This window comes from Triturus cristatus, chromosome 8, assembly GCF_964204655.1.
Source record: "Triturus cristatus chromosome 8, aTriCri1.1, whole genome shotgun sequence".
Lineage (NCBI taxonomy): Eukaryota > Metazoa > Chordata > Amphibia > Caudata > Salamandridae > Triturus > Triturus cristatus.
In genome coordinates, this window is record NC_140591.1 from 54720789 (window position 1) to 54741555 (window position 20767).

General features: G+C 37.5%; 3 non-coding genes across 3 annotated transcripts; all 3 read right to left on the minus strand.

The window, feature by feature from the left end:
* Positions 1-10685: 10685 nt before the first annotated feature.
* On the minus strand, positions 10686-10758 carry TRNAF-GAA (transfer RNA phenylalanine (anticodon GAA)). Its single transcript has one exon. It is a non-coding gene; the product is annotated as a tRNA-Phe (tRNA).
* A 5758-nt stretch (positions 10759-16516) lies between these two features.
* On the minus strand, positions 16517-16589 carry TRNAF-GAA (transfer RNA phenylalanine (anticodon GAA)). The gene has a single exon. It is a non-coding gene; the product is annotated as a tRNA-Phe (tRNA).
* A 2844-nt stretch (positions 16590-19433) lies between these two features.
* Positions 19434-19506, minus strand: TRNAF-GAA (transfer RNA phenylalanine (anticodon GAA)). Its single transcript has one exon. It is a non-coding gene; the product is annotated as a tRNA-Phe (tRNA).
* Positions 19507-20767: the final 1261 nt, after the last annotated feature.

Below are 20767 nucleotides of genomic sequence, written 5' to 3' on the forward strand. Positions count from 1 at the left end.
TTGCAAATAAATGAGGCATAGTTGAATACAAGAGAGGTGGAAGCAAGTTTGAAAAGAAGACAGAAAGTAAATAATATGTTGAATTGATTGTGTTGTTGATCAGATTGATAAAAGGTTTTGATAAAGAAGAGCGTTGATTTAACTCCAAACAGCTTTTGTGACTGAAAAGCAGAAGTTGAAATTGTGCCGAAACCCAGGATAGAACCAGGGACCTTTAGATCTTCAGTCTAACACTCTCCCAACTGAGCTATTTCGGCCTGCTGGTAGTTTGGGTCTTCATCCTTTCTTTTAAACTTCCCAAGAAAATAGATGCTCAACCTCATGCTAGAGCTATGTTTTAAGATGTCCTGTATCATTCATCAGTTAACGGGTGCAATAGGTAAATAGCATTTTTCGGATCCAGGTTAGGTAACTTTTGTTTTTTACTCTGAATGGACTAGCACCATATTACACAGAGGTATTTGGCCTGAGTAGGTAAGCTATGTCATCTGAATACTGAAATCTGTGTTCAAGGAGAAGTGGAAGCTGATGCAGACAAGAGTTTACTTTACAAAAAAGCATGAAATAGGAAACATTTGTAGTCGAAGCTGAATGCAAGAGAGGTGGAAGCAAATTTAGAAGGAGGACAGAAAGACAATTCTATGTTGAATTGATCATGTTGTCGGTCAGTTGATCAAATATTTTGATAAATAAAGAAAGAAAAACTTGAGCTGATACCAAGAAATATTTTGTGAGAAGCAAGAAACCTCTCAGACTTTTCCGAAACCCAGTATTGAACAAGGGAGTTTTAGATTTTCAATCTAACACTCTCCCAACTGAGCTATTTCATCCAGCTGGCCATTTTGGCTTTCTGTTGTATTTTTGATAATTGTTAAAGATAAATGCAGACCCTGGTCATTCTATCTGCATGTGCAGTTATGTGTTAAATTGTCCAATATTATTCAGCAGCTAAATTGGTCTGATGGGTGAATTTCCTTTTTAGGAGCCAAGTTAGTTAGAAGATGTTTGTAAACTATGAATGGACTTATACTCAGACACACAGACCTATATGGCGAGGGTAGGCAAACTAGGTCATCTGACTACTAACAGTTTTGTATAAGGGGAACTCGAGGCTGATGCAGGCAAAGCTTTACTTTCAATTAAAGGAAGAATTGGCAAATAAAGCAGGTAAAGTTGAATACAAGAGAGGTGGAAGCAAGTTTGACAGAAAGACAGAATGTAAAAAATATGTTGAAATGGTTGTCTTATCGATCAGCTTGATAAAAGGTTTTGATCATTATAAACAACGTCAATATGAGTTGACTCCAAATAGCATTTGTGGCATGCAAAGCAGAAGTTCAAAATGTGCCTAAACCCGGGATTGAACCAGGGACCTTTAGATCTTCAGTCTACTGCTCTCCCAACTGAGCTATTTCATCCAGCTGGCAATTTTGGCTTTCTGTTGTATTTTTTATAATTGTTAAAGAAAAATGCAGAACCTGGTCACTCTATCTGCATGTGCAGTTATGTGTTAAATTGTCCAGTATTATTCAGTAGCTAAATTGGTCTGATGGGTGAATTTCCTTTTTAGGAGCCAAGTTAGTTAGATGATGTTTGTAAACTATGAATGGACTTATACTCAGAAACACAGACCTATATGGCGAGGGTCGGCAAGCTAGGTCATCTGACTACTAACAGTTTTGTATAAGGGGAACTGGAGGCTGATGCAGGCAAAGCTTTACTTTCAATTAAAGGAAGAATTGGGAAATAAGGGAGGCAAAGTTGAATACAAGAGAGGTGGAAGCAAGTTTGAAAGAAAGACAGAAAGTAAATAATATGTTGAATTAATTGTATTGTCGATTATCTTGATAAAAGGTTTTGATCATTATAAACAAAGTCAATATGAGTTGACTCAAAATAGTCTTTGTGGCATGCAAAGCAGAAGTTCAAAATGTGCCGAAACACGGGATCGAACCAGGGACCTTTGGATCTTCAGTCTAACGCTCTCCCAACTGAGCTATTTCGGCCTGCCAGCAGCTATAGTATTCAGCCTCTTTTTTTGAACAATCCCAGAACAGAGATGCAGAACCTGGATTTTCAATCTGAGGTTAGAGCTGTGTTTTAATGTGTCCTGCATTGTTCAGCAGCTAACTGGTGAAATGGGTGAGTAGCGTTTTTGGGATAAATGTTAGGTTGTTTTTCTTTTAAAACTCTGAGTGGACCAGCACTGTATTACACAGACGTATGTCGCCTGAGTAGGTAAGCTATGTCATCTCAATACTGACAACTTTGTTCAAGGAGAAGTGAAAGCTTATGCAGACAAGAGTTTACTTTGAAAAAAGTATAAAATGGGATAAATTCGTCATCAAAGTTGATGGCAAGAGAGGTGGAAGCAAGTTTAGAAGGAGGACAGAAAGACAACTTTTTGTTGAAGTTATCATGTTGTTGATCAGTTGATAAAATATTTTGAGAAATAAAGAAAAAAAAACTAGAGCTGATTTCAAGAAATATTTTGCAAGAATGTAGGATCCCCTCGCACTGTGCTGAAAGTCAGGATTGAATCAGGTACCTTAAGCTCTTCAGTCTAACGATCTCCCAACTGAGATATTTCAGCCAACAAGTCCCTGTGGCCTCCTGATGTATTATTAATAATTGTAGACGATACATACAGAACCTGGTCATTCTATTTTCGTTTATAGTTATGTGTTAAAGTGTCCAGTATCATTCAGCAGGTAACTTGGTCTGATGAGTGAATATCCTTTTTAGGGGACAATGTAGGTAGAATTTTTTTTTCTAAACTCTGAATTGACTTATACTCTGAAACACAGACCTATATGGCCAGGGTGTACAAGCTATGTCATCTGACTACTGACAGTTTTGTATAAGGGGAATTGGAGGCTGATGCAGGCAAAGCTTTACTTTAAAATAAAGCAAGAAGTTGCAAATAAATGAGGCATAGTTGAATACAAGAGAGGTGGAAGCAAGTTTGAAAAGAAGACAGAAAGTAAATAATATGTTGAATTGATTGTGTTGTTGATCAGATTGATAAAAGGTTTTGATAAAGAAGAGCGTTGATTTAACTCCAAACAGCTTTTGTGACTGAAAAGCAGAAGTTGAAATTGTGCCGAAACCCAGGATAGAACCAGGGACCTTTAGATCTTCAGTCTAACACTCTCCCAACTGAGCTATTTCGGCCTGCTGGTAGTTTGGGTCTTCATCCTTTCTTTTAAACTTCCCAAGAAAATAGATGCTCAACCTCATGCTAGAGCTATGTTTTAAGATGTCCTGTATCATTCATCAGTTAACGGGTGCAATAGGTAAATAGCATTTTTCGGATCCAGGTTAGGTAACTTTTGTTTTTTACTCTGAATGGACTAGCACCATATTACACAGAGGTATTTGGCCTGAGTAGGTAAGCTATGTCATCTGAATACTGAAATCTGTGTTCAAGGAGAAGTGGAAGCTGATGCAGACAAGAGTTTACTTTACAAAAAAGCATGAAATAGGAAACATTTGTAGTCGAAGCTGAATGCAAGAGAGGTGGAAGCAAATTTAGAAGGAGGACAGAAAGACAATTCTATGTTGAATTGATCATGTTGTCGGTCAGTTGATCAAATATTTTGATAAATAAAGAAAGAAAAACTTGAGCTGATACCAAGAAATATTTTGTGAGAAGCAAGAAACCTCTCAGACTTTTCCGAAACCCAGCATTGAACAAGGGAGTTTTAGATTTTCAATCTAACACTCTCCCAACTGAGCTATTTCATCCAGCTGGCCATTTTGGCTTTCTGTTGTATTTTTGATAATTGTTAAAGATAAATGCAGACCCTGGTCATTCTATCTGCATGTGCAGTTATGTGTTAAATTGTCCAATATTATTCAGCAGCTAAATTGGTCTGATGGGTGAATTTCCTTTTTAGGAGCCAAGTTAGTTAGAAGATGTTTGTAAACTATGAATGGACTTATACTCAGACACACAGACCTATATGGCGAGGGTAGGCAAACTAGGTCATCTGACTACTAACAGTTTTGTATAAGGGGAACTCGAGGCTGATGCAGGCAAAGCTTTACTTTCAATTAAAGGAAGAATTGGCAAATAAAGCAGGTAAAGTTGAATACAAGAGAGGTGGAAGCAAGTTTGACAGAAAGACAGAATGTAAAAAATATGTTGAAATGGTTGTCTTATCGATCAGCTTGATAAAAGGTTTTGATCATTATAAACAACGTCAATATGAGTTGACTCCAAATAGCATTTGTGGCATGCAAAGCAGAAGTTCAAAATGTGCCTAAACCCGGGATTGAACCAGGGACCTTTAGATCTTCAGTCTACTGCTCTCCCAACTGAGCTATTTCATCCAGCTGGCAATTTTGGCTTTCTGTTGTATTTTTTATAATTGTTAAAGAAAAATGCAGAACCTGGTCACTCTATCTGCATGTGCAGTTATGTGTTAAATTGTCCAGTATTATTCAGTAGCTAAATTGGTCTGATGGGTGAATTTCCTTTTTAGGAGCCAAGTTAGTTAGATGATGTTTGTAAACTATGAATGGACTTATACTCAGAAACACAGACCTATATGGCGAGGGTCGGCAAGCTAGGTCATCTGACTACTAACAGTTTTGTATAAGGGGAACTGGAGGCTGATGCAGGCAAAGCTTTACTTTCAATTAAAGGAAGAATTGGGAAATAAGGGAGGCAAAGTTGAATACAAGAGAGGTGGAAGCAAGTTTGAAAGAAAGACAGAAAGTAAATAATATGTTGAATTAATTGTATTGTCGATTATCTTGATAAAAGGTTTTGATCATTATAAACAAAGTCAATATGAGTTGACTCAAAATAGTCTTTGTGGCATGCAAAGCAGAAGTTCAAAATGTGCCGAAACACGGGATCGAACCAGGGACCTTTGGATCTTCAGTCTAACGCTCTCCCAACTGAGCTATTTCGGCCTGCCAGCAGCTATAGTATTCAGCCTCTTTTTTTGAACAATCCCAGAACAGAGATGCAGAACCTGGATTTTCAATCTGAGGTTAGAGCTGTGTTTTAATGTGTCCTGCATTGTTCAGCAGCTAACTGGTGAAATGGGTGAGTAGCGTTTTTGGGATAAATGTTAGGTTGTTTTTCTTTTAAAACTCTGAGTGGACCAGCACTGTATTACACAGACGTATGTCGCCTGAGTAGGTAAGCTATGTCATCTCAATACTGACAACTTTGTTCAAGGAGAAGTGAAAGCTTATGCAGACAAGAGTTTACTTTGAAAAAAGTATAAAATGGGATAAATTCGTCATCAAAGTTGATGGCAAGAGAGGTGGAAGCAAGTTTAGAAGGAGGACAGAAAGACAACTTTTTGTTGAAGTTATCATGTTGTTGATCAGTTGATAAAATATTTTGAGAAATAAAGAAAAAAAAACTAGAGCTGATTTCAAGAAATATTTTGCAAGAATGTAGGATCCCCTCGCACTGTGCTGAAAGTCAGGATTGAATCAGGTACCTTAAGCTCTTCAGTCTAACGATCTCCCAACTGAGATATTTCAGCCAACAAGTCCCTGTGGCCTCCTGATGTATTATTAATAATTGTAGACGATACATACAGAACCTGGTCATTCTATTTTCGTTTATAGTTATGTGTTAAAGTGTCCAGTATCATTCAGCAGGTAACTTGGTCTGATGAGTGAATATCCTTTTTAGGGGACAATGTAGGTAGAATTTTTTTTTCTAAACTCTGAATTGACTTATACTCTGAAACACAGACCTATATGGCCAGGGTGTACAAGCTATGTCATCTGACTACTGACAGTTTTGTATAAGGGGAATTGGAGGCTGATGCAGGCAAAGCTTTACTTTAAAATAAAGCAAGAAGTTGCAAATAAATGAGGCATAGTTGAATACAAGAGAGGTGGAAGCAAGTTTGAAAAGAAGACAGAAAGTAAATAATATGTTGAATTGATTGTGTTGTTGATCAGATTGATAAAAGGTTTTGATAAAGAAGAGCGTTGATTTAACTCCAAACAGCTTTTGTGACTGAAAAGCAGAAGTTGAAATTGTGCCGAAACCCAGGATAGAACCAGGGACCTTTAGATCTTCAGTCTAACACTCTCCCAACTGAGCTATTTCGGCCTGCTGGTAGTTTGGGTCTTCATCCTTTCTTTTAAACTTCCCAAGAAAATAGATGCTCAACCTCATGCTAGAGCTATGTTTTAAGATGTCCTGTATCATTCATCAGTTAACGGGTGCAATAGGTAAATAGCATTTTTCGGATCCAGGTTAGGTAACTTTTGTTTTTTACTCTGAATGGACTAGCACCATATTACACAGAGGTATTTGGCCTGAGTAGGTAAGCTATGTCATCTGAATACTGAAATCTGTGTTCAAGGAGAAGTGGAAGCTGATGCAGACAAGAGTTTACTTTACAAAAAAGCATGAAATAGGAAACATTTGTAGTCGAAGCTGAATGCAAGAGAGGTGGAAGCAAATTTAGAAGGAGGACAGAAAGACAATTCTATGTTGAATTGATCATGTTGTCGGTCAGTTGATCAAATATTTTGATAAATAAAGAAAGAAAAACTTGAGCTGATACCAAGAAATATTTTGTGAGAAGCAAGAAACCTCTCAGACTTTTCCGAAACCCAGCATTGAACAAGGGAGTTTTAGATTTTCAATCTAACACTCTCCCAACTGAGCTATTTCATCCAGCTGGCCATTTTGGCTTTCTGTTGTATTTTTGATAATTGTTAAAGATAAATGCAGACCCTGGTCATTCTATCTGCATGTGCAGTTATGTGATAAATTGTCCAATATTATTCAGCAGCTAAATTGGTCTGATGGGTGAATTTCCTTTTTAGGAGCCAAGTTAGTTAGAAGATGTTTGTAAACTATGAATGGACTTATACTCAGACACACAGACCTATATGGCGAGGGTAGGCAAACTAGGTCATCTGACTACTAACAGTTTTGTATAAGGGGAACTCGAGGCTGATGCAGGCAAAGCTTTACTTTCAATTAAAGGAAGAATTGGCAAATAAAGCAGGTAAAGTTGAATACAAGAGAGGTGGAAGCAAGTTTGACAGAAAGACAGAATGTAAAAAATATGTTGAAATGGTTGTCTTATCGATCAGCTTGATAAAAGGTTTTGATCATTATAAACAACGTCAATATGAGTTGACTCCAAATAGCATTTGTGGCATGCAAAGCAGAAGTTCAAAATGTGCCTAAACCCGGGATTGAACCAGGGACCTTTAGATCTTCAGTCTACTGCTCTCCCAACTGAGCTATTTCATCCAGCTGGCAATTTTGGCTTTCTGTTGTATTTTTTATAATTGTTAAAGAAAAATGCAGAACCTGGTCACTCTATCTGCATGTGCAGTTATGTGTTAAATTGTCCAGTATTATTCAGTAGCTAAATTGGTCTGATGGGTGAATTTCCTTTTTAGGAGCCAAGTTAGTTAGATGATGTTTGTAAACTATGAATGGACTTATACTCAGAAACACAGACCTATATGGCGAGGGTCGGCAAGCTAGGTCATCTGACTACTAACAGTTTTGTATAAGGGGAACTGGAGGCTGATGCAGGCAAAGCTTTACTTTCAATTAAAGGAAGAATTGGGAAATAAGGGAGGCAAAGTTGAATACAAGAGAGGTGGAAGCAAGTTTGAAAGAAAGACAGAAAGTAAATAATATGTTGAATTAATTGTATTGTCGATTATCTTGATAAAAGGTTTTGATCATTATAAACAAAGTCAATATGAGTTGACTCAAAATAGTCTTTGTGGCATGCAAAGCAGAAGTTCAAAATGTGCCGAAACACGGGATCGAACCAGGGACCTTTGGATCTTCAGTCTAACGCTCTCCCAACTGAGCTATTTCGGCCTGCCAGCAGCTATAGTATTCAGCCTCTTTTTTTGAACAATCCCAGAACAGAGATGCAGAACCTGGATTTTCAATCTGAGGTTAGAGCTGTGTTTTAATGTGTCCTGCATTGTTCAGCAGCTAACTGGTGAAATGGGTGAGTAGCGTTTTTGGGATAAATGTTAGGTTGTTTTTCTTTTAAAACTCTGAGTGGACCAGCACTGTATTACACAGACGTATGTCGCCTGAGTAGGTAAGCTATGTCATCTCAATACTGACAACTTTGTTCAAGGAGAAGTGAAAGCTTATGCAGACAAGAGTTTACTTTGAAAAAAGTATAAAATGGGATAAATTCGTCATCAAAGTTGATGGCAAGAGAGGTGGAAGCAAGTTTAGAAGGAGGACAGAAAGACAACTTTTTGTTGAAGTTATCATGTTGTTGATCAGTTGATAAAATATTTTGAGAAATAAAGAAAAAAAAACTAGAGCTGATTTCAAGAAATATTTTGCAAGAATGTAGGATCCCCTCGCACTGTGCTGAAAGTCAGGATTGAATCAGGTACCTTAAGCTCTTCAGTCTAACGATCTCCCAACTGAGATATTTCAGCCAACAAGTCCCTGTGGCCTCCTGATGTATTATTAATAATTGTAGACGATACATACAGAACCTGGTCATTCTATTTTCGTTTATAGTTATGTGTTAAAGTGTCCAGTATCATTTAGCAGGTAACTTGGTCTGATGAGTGAATATCCTTTTTAGGGGACAAGGTAGGTAGAATTTTTTTTTCTAAACTCTGAATTGACTTATACTCTGAAACACAGACCTATATGGCCAGGGTGTACAAGCTATGTCATCTGACTACTGACAGTTTTGTATAAGGGGAATTGGAGGCTGATGCAGGCAAAGCTTTACTTTAAAATAAAGCAAGAAGTTGCAAATAAATGAGGCATAGTTGAATACAAGAGAGGTGGAAGCAAGTTTGAAAGGAAGACAGAAAGTAAATAATATGTTGAATTGATTGTGTTGTTGATCAGATTGATAAAAGGTTTTGATAAAGAAGAGCGTTGATTTAACTCCAAACAGCTTTTGTGACATGAAAAGCAGAAGTTGAAATTGTGCCGAAACACGGGATTGAACCAGGGACCTTTAGATCTTCAGTCTAACGCTCTCCCAACTGAGCTATTTCGGCCTGCTGGTAGTTTGGGTCTTCATCCTTTCTTTTAAACTTCCCAAGAAAATAGATGCTCAACCTCATGCTAGAGCTATGTTTTAAGATGTCCTGTATCATTCATCAGTTAACGGGTGCAATAGGTAAATAGCATTTTTCGGATCCAGGTTAGGTAGCTTTTGTTTTTTACTCTGAATGGACTAGCACCATATTACACAGAGGTATTTGGCCTGAGTAGGTAAGCTATGTCATCTGAATACTGAAATCTGTGTTCAAGGAGAAGTGGAAGCTGATGCAGACAAGAGTTTACTTTACAAAAAAGCATGAAATAGGAAACATTTGTAGTCGAAGCTGAATGCAAGAGAGGTGGAAGCAAATTTAGAAGGAGGACAGAAAGACAATTCTATGTTGAATTGATCATGTTGTCGATCAGTTGATCAAATATTTTGATAAATAAAGAAAGAAAAACTTGAGCTGATACCAAGAAATATTTTGTGAGAAGCAAGAAACCTCTCAGACTTTTCCGAAACCCAGCATTGAACAAGGGACTTTTAGATTTTCAATCTAACACTCTCCCAACTGAGCTATTTCATCCAGCTGGCCATTTTGGCTTTCTGTTGTATTTTTGATAATTGTTAAAGATAAATGCAGACCCTGGTCATTCTATCTGCATGTGCAGTTATGTGTTAAATTGTCCAATATTATTCAGCAGCTAAATTGGTCTGATGGGTGAATTTCCTTTTTAGGAGCCAAGTTAGTTAGAAGATGTTTGTAAACTATGAATGGACTTATACTCAGACACACAGACCTATATGGCGAGGGTAGGCAAACTAGGTTATCTGACTACTAACAGTTTTGTATAAGGGGAACTCGAGGCTGATGCAGGCAAAGCTTTACTTTCAATTAAAGGAAGAATTGGCAAATAAAGCAGGTAAAGTTGAATACAAGAGAGGTGGAAGCAAGTTTGACAGAAAGACAGAATGTAAAAAATATGTTGAAATGGTTGTCTTATCGATCAGCTTGATAAAAGGTTTTGATCATTATAAACAACGTCAATATGAGTTGACTCCAAATAGCATTTGTGGCATGCAAAGCAGAAGTTCAAAATGTGCCTAAACCCGGGATTGAACCAGGGACCTTTAGATCTTCAGTCTACTGCTCTCCCAACTGAGCTATTTCATCCAGCTGGCAATTTTGGCTTTCTGTTGTATTTTTTATAATTGTTAAAGAAAAATGCAGAACCTGGTCACTCTATCTGCATGTGCAGTTATGTGTTAAATTGTCCAGTATTATTCAGTAGCTAAATTGGTCTGATGGGTGAATTTCCTTTTTAGGAGCCAAGTTAGTTAGATGATGTTTGTAAACTATGAATGGACTTATACTCAGAAACACAGACCTATATGGCGAGGGTCGGCAAGCTAGGTCATCTGACTACTAACAGTTTTGTATAAGGGGAACTGGAGGCTGATGCAGGCAAAGCTTTACTTTCAATTAAAGGAAGAATTGGGAAATAAGGGAGGCAAAGTTGAATACAAGAGAGGTGGAAGCAAGTTTGAAAGAAAGACAGAAAGTAAATAATATGTTGAATTAATTGTATTGTCGATTATCTTGATAAAACGTTTTGATCATTATAAACAAAGTCAATATGAGTTGACTCAAAATAGTCTTTGTGGCATGCAAAGCAGAAGTTCAAAATGTGCCGAAACCCGGGATCGAACCAGGGACCTTTAGATCTTCAGTCTAACGCTCTCCCAACTGAGCTATTTCGGCCTGCCAGCAGCTATAGTATTCAGCCTCTTTTTTTGAACAATCCCAGAACAGAGATGCAGAACCTGGATTTTCAATCTGAGGTTAGAGCTGTGTTTTAATGTGTCCTGCATTGTTCAGCAGCTAACTGGTGAAAGGGTGAGTAGCGTTTTTGGGATAAATGTTAGGTCGTTTTTCTTTTAAAACTCTAAGTGGACCAGCACTGTATTACACAGACGTATGTCGCCTGAGTAGGTAAGCTATGTCATCTCAATACTGACAACTTTGTTCAAGGAGAAGTGAAAGCTGATGCAGACAAGAGTTTACTTTGAAAAAAGTATAAAATGGGATAAATTCGTCATCAAAGTTGATGGCAAGAGAGGTGGAAGCAAGTTTAGAAGGAGGACAGAAAGACAACTTTTTGTTGAAGTTATCATGTTGTTGATCAGTTGATAAAATATTTTGAGAAATAAAGAAAAAAACTAGAGCTGATTTCAAGAAATATTTTGCAAGAATGTAGGATCCCCTCGCACTGTGCTGAAAGTCAGGATTGAATCAGGTACCTTAAGCTCTTCTGTCTAACGATCTCCCAACTGAGATATTTCAGCCAACAAGTCCCTGTGGCCTCCTGATGTATTATTAATAATTGTAGACGATACATACAGAACCTGGTCATTCTATTTTCGTTTATAGTTATGTGTTAAAGTGTCCAGTATCATTCAGCAGGTAACTTGGTCTGATGAGTGAATATCCTTTTTAGGGGACAATGTAGGTAGAATTTTTTTTTCTAAACTCTGAATTGACTTATACTCTGAAACACAGACCTATATGGCCAGGGTGTACAAGCTATGTCATCTGACTACTGACAGTTTTGTATAAGGGGAATTGGAGGCTGATGCAGGCAAAGCTTTACTTTAAAATAAAGCAAGAAGTTGCAAATAAATGAGGCATAGTTGAATACAAGAGAGGTGGAAGCAAGTTTGAAAAGAAGACAGAAAGTAAATAATATGTTGAATTGATTGTGTTGTTGATCAGATTGATAAAAGGTTTTGATAAAGAAGAGCGTTGATTTAACTCCAAACAGCTTTTGTGACTGAAAAGCAGAAGTTGAAATTGTGCCGAAACCCAGGATTGAACCAGGGACCTTTAGATCTTCAGTCTAACACTCTCCCAACTGAGCTATTTCGGCCAGCTGGTAGTTTGGGTCTTCATCCTTTCTTTTAAACTTCCCAAGAAAATAGATGCTCAACCTCATGCTAGAGCTATGTTTTAAGATGTCCTGTATCATTCATCAGTTAACGGGTGCAATAGGTAAATAGCATTTTTCGGATCCAGGTTAGGTAGCTTTTGTTTTTTACTCTGAATGGACTAGCACCATATTACACAGAGGTATTTGGCCTGAGTAGGTAAGCTATGTCATCTGAATACTGAAATCTGTGTTCAAGGAGAAGTGGAAGCTGATGCAGACAAGAGTTTACTTTACAAAAAAGCATGAAATAGGAAACATTTGTAGTCGAAGCTGAATGCAAGAGAGGTGGAAGCAAATTTAGAAGGAGGACAGAAAGACAATTCTATGTTGAATTGATCATGTTGTCGGTCAGTTGATCAAATATTTTGATAAATAAAGAAAGAAAAACTTGAGCTGATACCAAGAAATATTTTGTGAGAAGCAAGAAACCTCTCAGACTTTTCCGAAACCCAGCATTGAACAAGGGACTTTTAGATTTTCAATCTAACACTCTCCCAACTGAGCTATTTCATCCAGCTGGCCATTTTGGCTTTCTGTTGTATTTTTGATAATTGTTAAAGATAAATGCAGACCCTGGTCATTCTATCTGCATGTGCAGTTATGTGTTAAATTGTCCAATATTATTCAGCAGCTAAATTGGTCTGATGGGTGAATATCCTTTTTAGGAGCCAAGTTAGTTAGAAGATGTTTGTAAACTATGAATGGACTTATACTCAGACACACAGACCTATATGGCGAGGGTAGGCAAACTAGGTCATCTGACTACTAACAGTTTTGTATAAGGGGAACTCGAGGCTGATGCAGGCAAAGCTTTACTTTCAATTAAAGGAAGAATTGGCAAATAAAGCAGGTAAAGTTGAATACAAGAGAGGTGGAAGCAAGTTTGACAGAAAGACAGAATGTAAAAAATATGTTGAAATGGTTGTCTTATCGATCAGCTTGATAAAAGGTTTTGATCATTATAAACAACGTCAATATGAGTTGACTCCAAATAGCATTTGTGGCATGCAAAGCAGAAGTTCAAAATGTGCCTAAACCCGGGATTGAACCAGGGACCTTTAGATCTTCAGCCTACTGCTCTCCCAACTGAGCTATTTCATCCAGCTGGCAATTTTGGCTCTCTGTTGTATTTTTTATAATTGTTAAAGATAAATGCAGAACCTGGTCACTCTATCTGCATGTGCAGTTATGTGTTAAATTGTCCAGTATTATTCAGTAGCTAAATTGGTCTGATGGGTGAATTTCCTTTTTAGGAGCCAAGTTAGTTAGATGATGTTTGTAAACTATGAATGGACTTATACTCAGAAACACAGACCTATATGGCGAGGGTCGGCAAGCTAGGTCATCTGACTACTAACAGTTTTGTATAAGGGGAACTGGAGGCTGATGCAGGCAAAGCTTTACTTTCAATTAAAGGAAGAATTGGGAAATAAAGGAGGCAAAGTTGAATACAAGAGAGGTGGAAGCAAGTTTGAAAGAAAGACAGAAAGTAAATAATATGTTGAATTAATTGTATTGTCGATTATCTTGATAAAAGGTTTTGATCATTATAAACAAAGTCAATATGAGTTGACTCAAAATAGTCTTTGTGGCATGCAAAGCAGAAGTTCAAAATGTGCTGAAACCCGGGATCGAACCAGGGACCTTTAGATCTTCAGTCTAACACTCTCCCAACTGAGCTATTTCGGCCTGCCAGCAGCTACAGTATTCAGCCTCTTTTTTTGAACAATCCCAGAACAGAGATGCAGAACCTGGATTTTCAATCTGAGGTTAGAGCTGTGTTTTAATGTGTCCTGCATTGTTCAGCAGCTAACTGGTGAAATGGGTGAGTAGCGTTTTTGGGATAAATGTTAGGTTGTTTTTCTTTTAAAACTCTGAGTAGACCAGCACTGTATTACACAGACGTATGTCGCCTGAGTAGGTAAGCTATGTCATCTCAATACTGACAACTTTGTTCAAGGAGAAGTGAAAGCTGATGCAGACAAGAGTTTACTTTGAAAAAAGTATAAAATGGGATAAATTCGTCATCAAAGTTGATGGCAAGAGAGGTGGAAGCAAGTTTAGAAGGAGGACAGAAAGACAACTTTTTGTTGAAGTTATCATGTTGTTGATCAGTTGATAAAATATTTTGAGAAATAAAGAAAAAAAAACTAGAGCTGATTTCAAGAAATATTTTGCAAGAATGTAGGATCCCCTCGCACTGTGCTGAAAGTCAGGATTGAATCAGGTACCTTAAGCTCTTCAGTCTAACGATCTCCCAACTGAGATATTTCAGCCAACAAGTCCCTGTGGCCTCCTGATGTATTATTAATAATTGTAGACGATACATACAGAACCTGGTCATTCTATTTTCGTTTATAGTTATGTGTTAAAGTGTCCAGTATCATTCAGCAGGTAACTTGGTCTGATGAGTGAATATCCTTTTTAGGGGACAAGGTAGGTAGAATTTTTTTTTCTAAACTCTGAATTGACTTATACTCTGAAACACAGACCTATATGGCCAGGGTGTACAAGCTATGTCATCTGACTACTGACAGTTTTGTATAAGGGGAATTGGAGGCTGATGCAGGCAAAGCTTTACTTTAAAATAAAGCAAGAAGTTGCAAATAAATGAGGCATAGTTGAATACAAGAGAGGTGGAAGCAAGTTTGAAAGGAAGACAGAAAGTAAATAATATGTTGAATTGATTGTGTTGTTGATCAGATTGATAAAAGGTTTTGATAAAGAAGAGCGTTGATTTAACTCCAAACAGCTTTTGTGACATGAAAAGCAGAAGTTGAAATTGTGCCGAATCCCGGGATTGAACCAGGGACCTTTAGATCTTCAGTCTAACGCTCTCCCAACTGAGCTATTTCGGCCTGCTGGTAGTTTGGGTCTTCATCCTTTCTTTTAAACTTCCCAAGAAAATAGATGCTCAACCTCATGCTAGAGCTATGTTTTAAGATGTCCTGTATCATTCATCAGTTAACGGGTGCAATAGGTAAATAGCATTTTTCGGATCCAGGTTAGGTAGCTTTTTTTTTTACTCTGAATGGACTAGCACCATATTACACAGAGGTATTTGGCCTGAGTAGGTAAGCTATGTCATCTGAATACTGAAATCTGTGTTCAAGGAGAAGTGGAAGCTGATGCAGACAAGAGTTTACTTTACAAAAAAGCATGAAATAGGAAACATTTGTAGTCGAAGCTGAATGCAAGAGAGGTGGAAGCAAATTTAGAAGGAGGACAGAAAGACAATTCTATGTTGAATTGATCATGTTGTCGATCAGTTGATCAAATATTTTGATAAATAAAGAAAGAAAAACTTGAGCTGATACCAAGAAATATTTTGTGAGAAGCAAGAAACCTCTCAGACTTTTCCGAAACCCAGAATTGAACAAGGGACTTTTAGATTTTCAATCTAACACTCTCCCAACTGAGCTATTTCATCCAGCTGGCCATTTTGGCTTTCTGTTCTATTTTTGATAATTGTTAAAGATAAATGCAGACCCTGGTCATTCTATCTGCATGTGCAGTTATGTGTTAAATTGTCCAATATTATTCAGCAGCTAAATTGGTCCGATGGGTGAATTTCCTTTTTAGGAGCCAAGTTAGTTAGAAGATGTTTGTAAACTATGAATGGACTTATACTCAGACACACAGACCTATATGGCGAGGGTAGGCAAACTAGGTTATCTGACTACTAACAGTTTTGTATAAGGGGAACTCGAGGCTGATGCAGGCAAAGCTTTACTTTCAATTAAAGGAAGAATTGGCAAATAAAGCAGGTAAAGTTGAATACAAGAGAGGTGGAAGCAAGTTTGACAGAAAGACAGAATGTAAAAAATATGTTGAAATGGTTGTCTTATCGATCAGCTTGATAAAAGGTTTTGATCATTATAAACAACGTCAATATGAGTTGACTCCAAATAGCATTTGTGGCATGCAAAGCAGAAGTTCAAAATGTGCCTAAACCCGGGATTGAACCAGGGACCTTTAGATCTTCAGTCTACTGCTCTCCCAACTGAGCTATTTCATCCAGCTGGCAATTTTGGCTTTCTGTTGTATTTTTTATAATTGTTAAAGAAAAATGCAGAACCTGGTCACTCTATCTGCATGTGCAGTTATGTGTTAAATTGTCCAGTATTATTCAGTAGCTAAATTGGTCTGATGGGTGAATTTCCTTTTTAGGAGCCAAGTTAGTTAGATGATGTTTGTAAACTATGAATGGACTTATACTCAGAAACACAGACCTATATGGCGAGGGTCGGCAAGCTAGGTCATCTGACTACTAACAGTTTTGTATAAGGGGAACTCGAGGCTGATGCAGGCAAAGCTTTACTTTCAATTAAAGGAAGAATTGGGAAATAAAGGAGGCAAAGTTGAATACAAGAGAGGTGGAAGCAAGTTTGAAAGAAAGACAGAAAGTAAATAATATGTTGAATTAATTGTATTGTCGATTATCTTGATAAAAGGTTTTGATCATTATAAACAAAGTCAATATGAGTTGACTCAAAATAGTCTTTGTGGCATGCAAAGCAGAAGTTCAAAATGTGCCGAAACCCGGGATCGAACCAGGGACCTTTAGATCTTCAGTCTAACACTCTCCCAACTGAGCTATTTCGGCCTGCCAGCAGCTATAGTATTCAGCCTCTTTTTTTGAACAATCCCAGAACAGAGATGCAGAACCTGGATTTTCAATCTGAGGTTAGAACTGTGTTTTAATGTGTCCTGCATTGTTCAGCAGCTAACTGGTGAAATGGGTGAGTAGCGTTTTTGGGATAAATGTTAGGTCGTTTTTCTTTTAAAACTCTGAGTGGACCAGCACTGTATTACACAGACGTATGTCGCCTGAGTAGGTAAGCTATGTCATCTCAATACTGACAACTTTGTTCAAGGAGAAGTGAAAGCTGATGCAGACAAGTGTTTACTTTGAAAAAAGTATAAAATGGGATAAATTCGTCATCAAAGTTGATGGCAAGAGAGGTGGAAGCAAGTTTAGAAGGAGGACAGAAAGACAACTTTTTGTTGAAGTTATCATGTTGTTGATCAGTTGATAAAATATTTTGAGAAATAAAGAAAAAAAAACTAGAGCTGATTTCAAGAAATATTTTGCAAGAATGTAGGATCCCCTCGCACTGTGCTGAAAGTCAGGATTGAATCAGGTACCTTAAGCTCTTCAGTCTAACGATCTCCCAACTGAGATATTTCAGCCAACAAGTCCCTGTGGCCTCCTGATGTATTATTAATAATTGTAGACGATACATACAGAACCTGGTCATTCTATTTTCGTTTATAGTTATGTGTTAAAGTGTCCAGTATCATTCAGCAGGTAACTTGGTCTGATGAGTGAATATCCTTTTTAGGGGACAATGTAGGTAGAATTTTTTTTTCTAAACTCTGAATTGACTTATACTCTGAAACACAGACCTATATGGCCAGGGTGTACAAGCTATGTCATCTGACTACTGACAGTTTTGTATAAGGGGAATTGGAGGCTGATGCAGGCAAAGCTTTACTTTAAAATAAAGCAAGAAGTTTCAAATAAATGAGGCATAGTTGAATACAAGAGAGGTGGAAGCAAGTTTGAAAAGAAGACAGAAAGTAAATAATATGTTGAATTGATTGTGTTGTTGATCAGATTGATAAAAGGTTTTGATAAAGAAGAGCGTTGATTTAACTCCAAACAGCTTTTGTGACTGAAAAGCAGAAGTTGAAATTGTGCCGAAACCCGGGATTGAACCAGGGACCTTTAGATCTTCAGTTTAACACTCTCCCAACTGAGCTATTTCGGCCTGCTGGTAGTTTGGGTCTTCATCCTTTCTTTTAAACTTCCCAAGAAAATAGATGCTCAACCTCATGCTAGAGCTATGTTTTAAGATGTCCTGTATCATTCATCAGTTAACGGGTGCAATAGGTAAATAGCATTTTTCGGATCCAGGTTAGGTAGCTTTTGTTTTTTACTCTGAATGGACTAGCACCATATTACACAGAGGTATTTGGCCTGAGTAGGTAAGCTATGTCATCTGAATACTGAAATCTGTGTTCAAGGAGAAGTGGAAGCTGATGCAGACAAGAGTTTACTTTACAAAAAAGCATGAAATAGGAAACATTTGTAGTCGAAGCTGAATGCAAGAGAGGTGGAAGCAAATTTAGAAGGAGGACAGAAAGACAATTCTATGTTGAATTGATCATGTTGTCGGTCAGTTGATCAAATATTTTGATAAATAAAGAAAGAAAAACTTGAGCTGATACCAAGAAATATTTTGTGAGAAGCAAGAAACCTCTCAGACTTTTCCGAAACCCAGCATTGAACAAGGGACTTTTAGATTTTCAATCTAACACTCTCCCAACTGAGCTATTTCATCCAGCTGGCCATTTTGGCTTTCTGTTGTATTTTTGATAATTGTTAAAGATAAATGCAGACCCTGGTCATTCTATCTGCATGTGCAGTTATGTGTTAAATTGTCCAATATTATTCAGCAGCTAAATTGACCTGATGGGTGAATATCCTTTTTAGGAGCCAAGTTAGTTAGAAGATGTTTGTAAACTATGAATGGACTTATACTCAGACACACAGACCTATATGGCGAGGGTAGGCAAACTAGGTCATCTGACTACTAACAGTTTTGTATAAGGGGAACTCGAGGCTGATGCAGGCAAAGCTTTACTTTCAATTAAAGGAAGAATTGGCAAATAAAGCAGGTAAAGTTGAATACAAGAGAGGTGGAAGCAAGTTTGACAGAAAGACAGAATGTAAAAAATATGTTGAAATGGTTGTCTTATCGATCAGCTTGATAAAAGGTTTTGATCATTATAAACAACGTCAATATGAGTTGACTCCAAATAGCATTTGTGGCATGCAAAGCAGAAGTTCAAAATGTGCCTAAACCCGGGATTGAACCAGGGACCTTTAGATCTTCAGCCTACTGCTCTCCCAACTGAGCTATTTCATCCAGCTGGCAATTTTGGCTCTCTGTTGTATTTTTTATAATTGTTAAAGATAAATGCAGAACCTGGTCACTCTATCTGCATGTGCAGTTATGTGTTAAATTGTCCAGTATTATTCAGTAGCTAAATTGGTCTGATGGGTGAATTTCCTTTTTAGGAGCCAAGTTAGTTAGATGATGTTTGTAAACTATGAATGGACTTATACTCAGAAACACAGACCTATATGGCGAGGGTCGGCAAGCTAGGTCATCTGACTACTAACAGTTTTGTATAAGGGGAACTGGAGGCTGATGCAGGCAAAGCTTTACTTTCAATTAAAGGAAGAATTGGGAAATAAAGGAGGCAAAGTTGAATACAAGAGAGGTGGAAGCAAGTTTGAAAGAAAGACAGAAAGTAAATAATATGTTGAATTAATTGTATTGTCGATTATCTTGATAAAAGGTTTTGATCATTATAAACAAAGTCAATATGAGTTGACTCAAAATAGTCTTTGTGGCATGCAAAGCAGAAGTTCAAAATGTGCCGAAACCCGGGATCGAACCAGGGACCTTTAGATCTTCAGTCTAACACTCTCCCAACTGAGCTATTTCGGCCTGCCAGCAGCTATAGTATTCAGCCTCTTTTTTTGAACAATCCCAGAACAGAGATGCAGAACCTGGATTTTCAATCTGAGGTTAGAGCTGTGTTTTAATGTGTCCTGCATTGTTCAGCAGCTAACTGGTGAAATGGGTGAGTAGCGTTTTTGGGATAAATGTTAGGTTGTTTTTCTTTTAAAACTCTGAGTAGACCAGCACTGTATTACACAGACGTATGTCGCCTGAGTAGGTAAGCTATGTCATCTCAATACTGACAACTTTGTTCAAGGAGAAGTGAAAGCTGATGCAGACAAGAGTTTACTTTGAAAAAAGTATAAAATGGGATAAATTCGTCATCAAAGTTGATGGCAAGAGAGGTGGAAGCAAGTTTAGAAGGAGGACAGAAAGACAACTTTTTGTTGAAGTTATCATGTTGTTGATCAGTTGATAAAATATTTTGAGAAATAAAGAAAAAAAAACTAGAGCTGATTTCAAGAAATATTTTGCAAGAATGTAGGATCCCCTCGCACTGTGCTGAAAGTCAGGATTGAATCAGGTACCTTAAGCTCTTCAGTCTAACGATCTCCCAACTGAGATATTTCAGCCAACAAGTCCCTGTGGCCTCCTGATGTATTATTAATAATTGTAGACGATACATACAGAACCTGGTCATTCTATTTTCGTTTATAGTTATGTGTTAAAGTGTCCAGTATCATTCAGCAGGTAACTTGGTCTGATGAGTGAATATCCTTTTTAGGGGACAAGGTAGGTAGAATTTTTTTTTCTAAACTCTGAATTGACTTATACTCTGAAACACAGACCTATATGGCCAGGGTGTACAAGCTATGTCATCTGACTACTGACAGTTTTGTATAAGGGGAATTGGAGGCTGATGCAGGCAAAGCTTTACTTTAAAATAAAGCAAGAAGTTGCAAATAAATGAGGCATAGTTGAATACAAGAGAGGTGGAAGCAAGTTTGAAAGGAAGACAGAAAGTAAATAATATGTTGAATTGATTGTGTTGTTGATCAGATTGATAAAAGGTTTTGATAAAGAAGAGCGTTGATTTAACTCCAAACAGCTTTTGTGACATGAAAAGCAGAAGTTGAAATTGTGCCGAATCCCGGGATTGAACCAGGGACCTTTAGATCTTCAGTCTAACGCTCTCCCAACTGAGCTATTTCGGCCTGCTGGTAGTTTGGGTCTTCATCCTTTCTTTTAAACTTCCCAAGAAAATAGATGCTCAACCTCATGCTAGAGCTATGTTTTAAGATGTCCT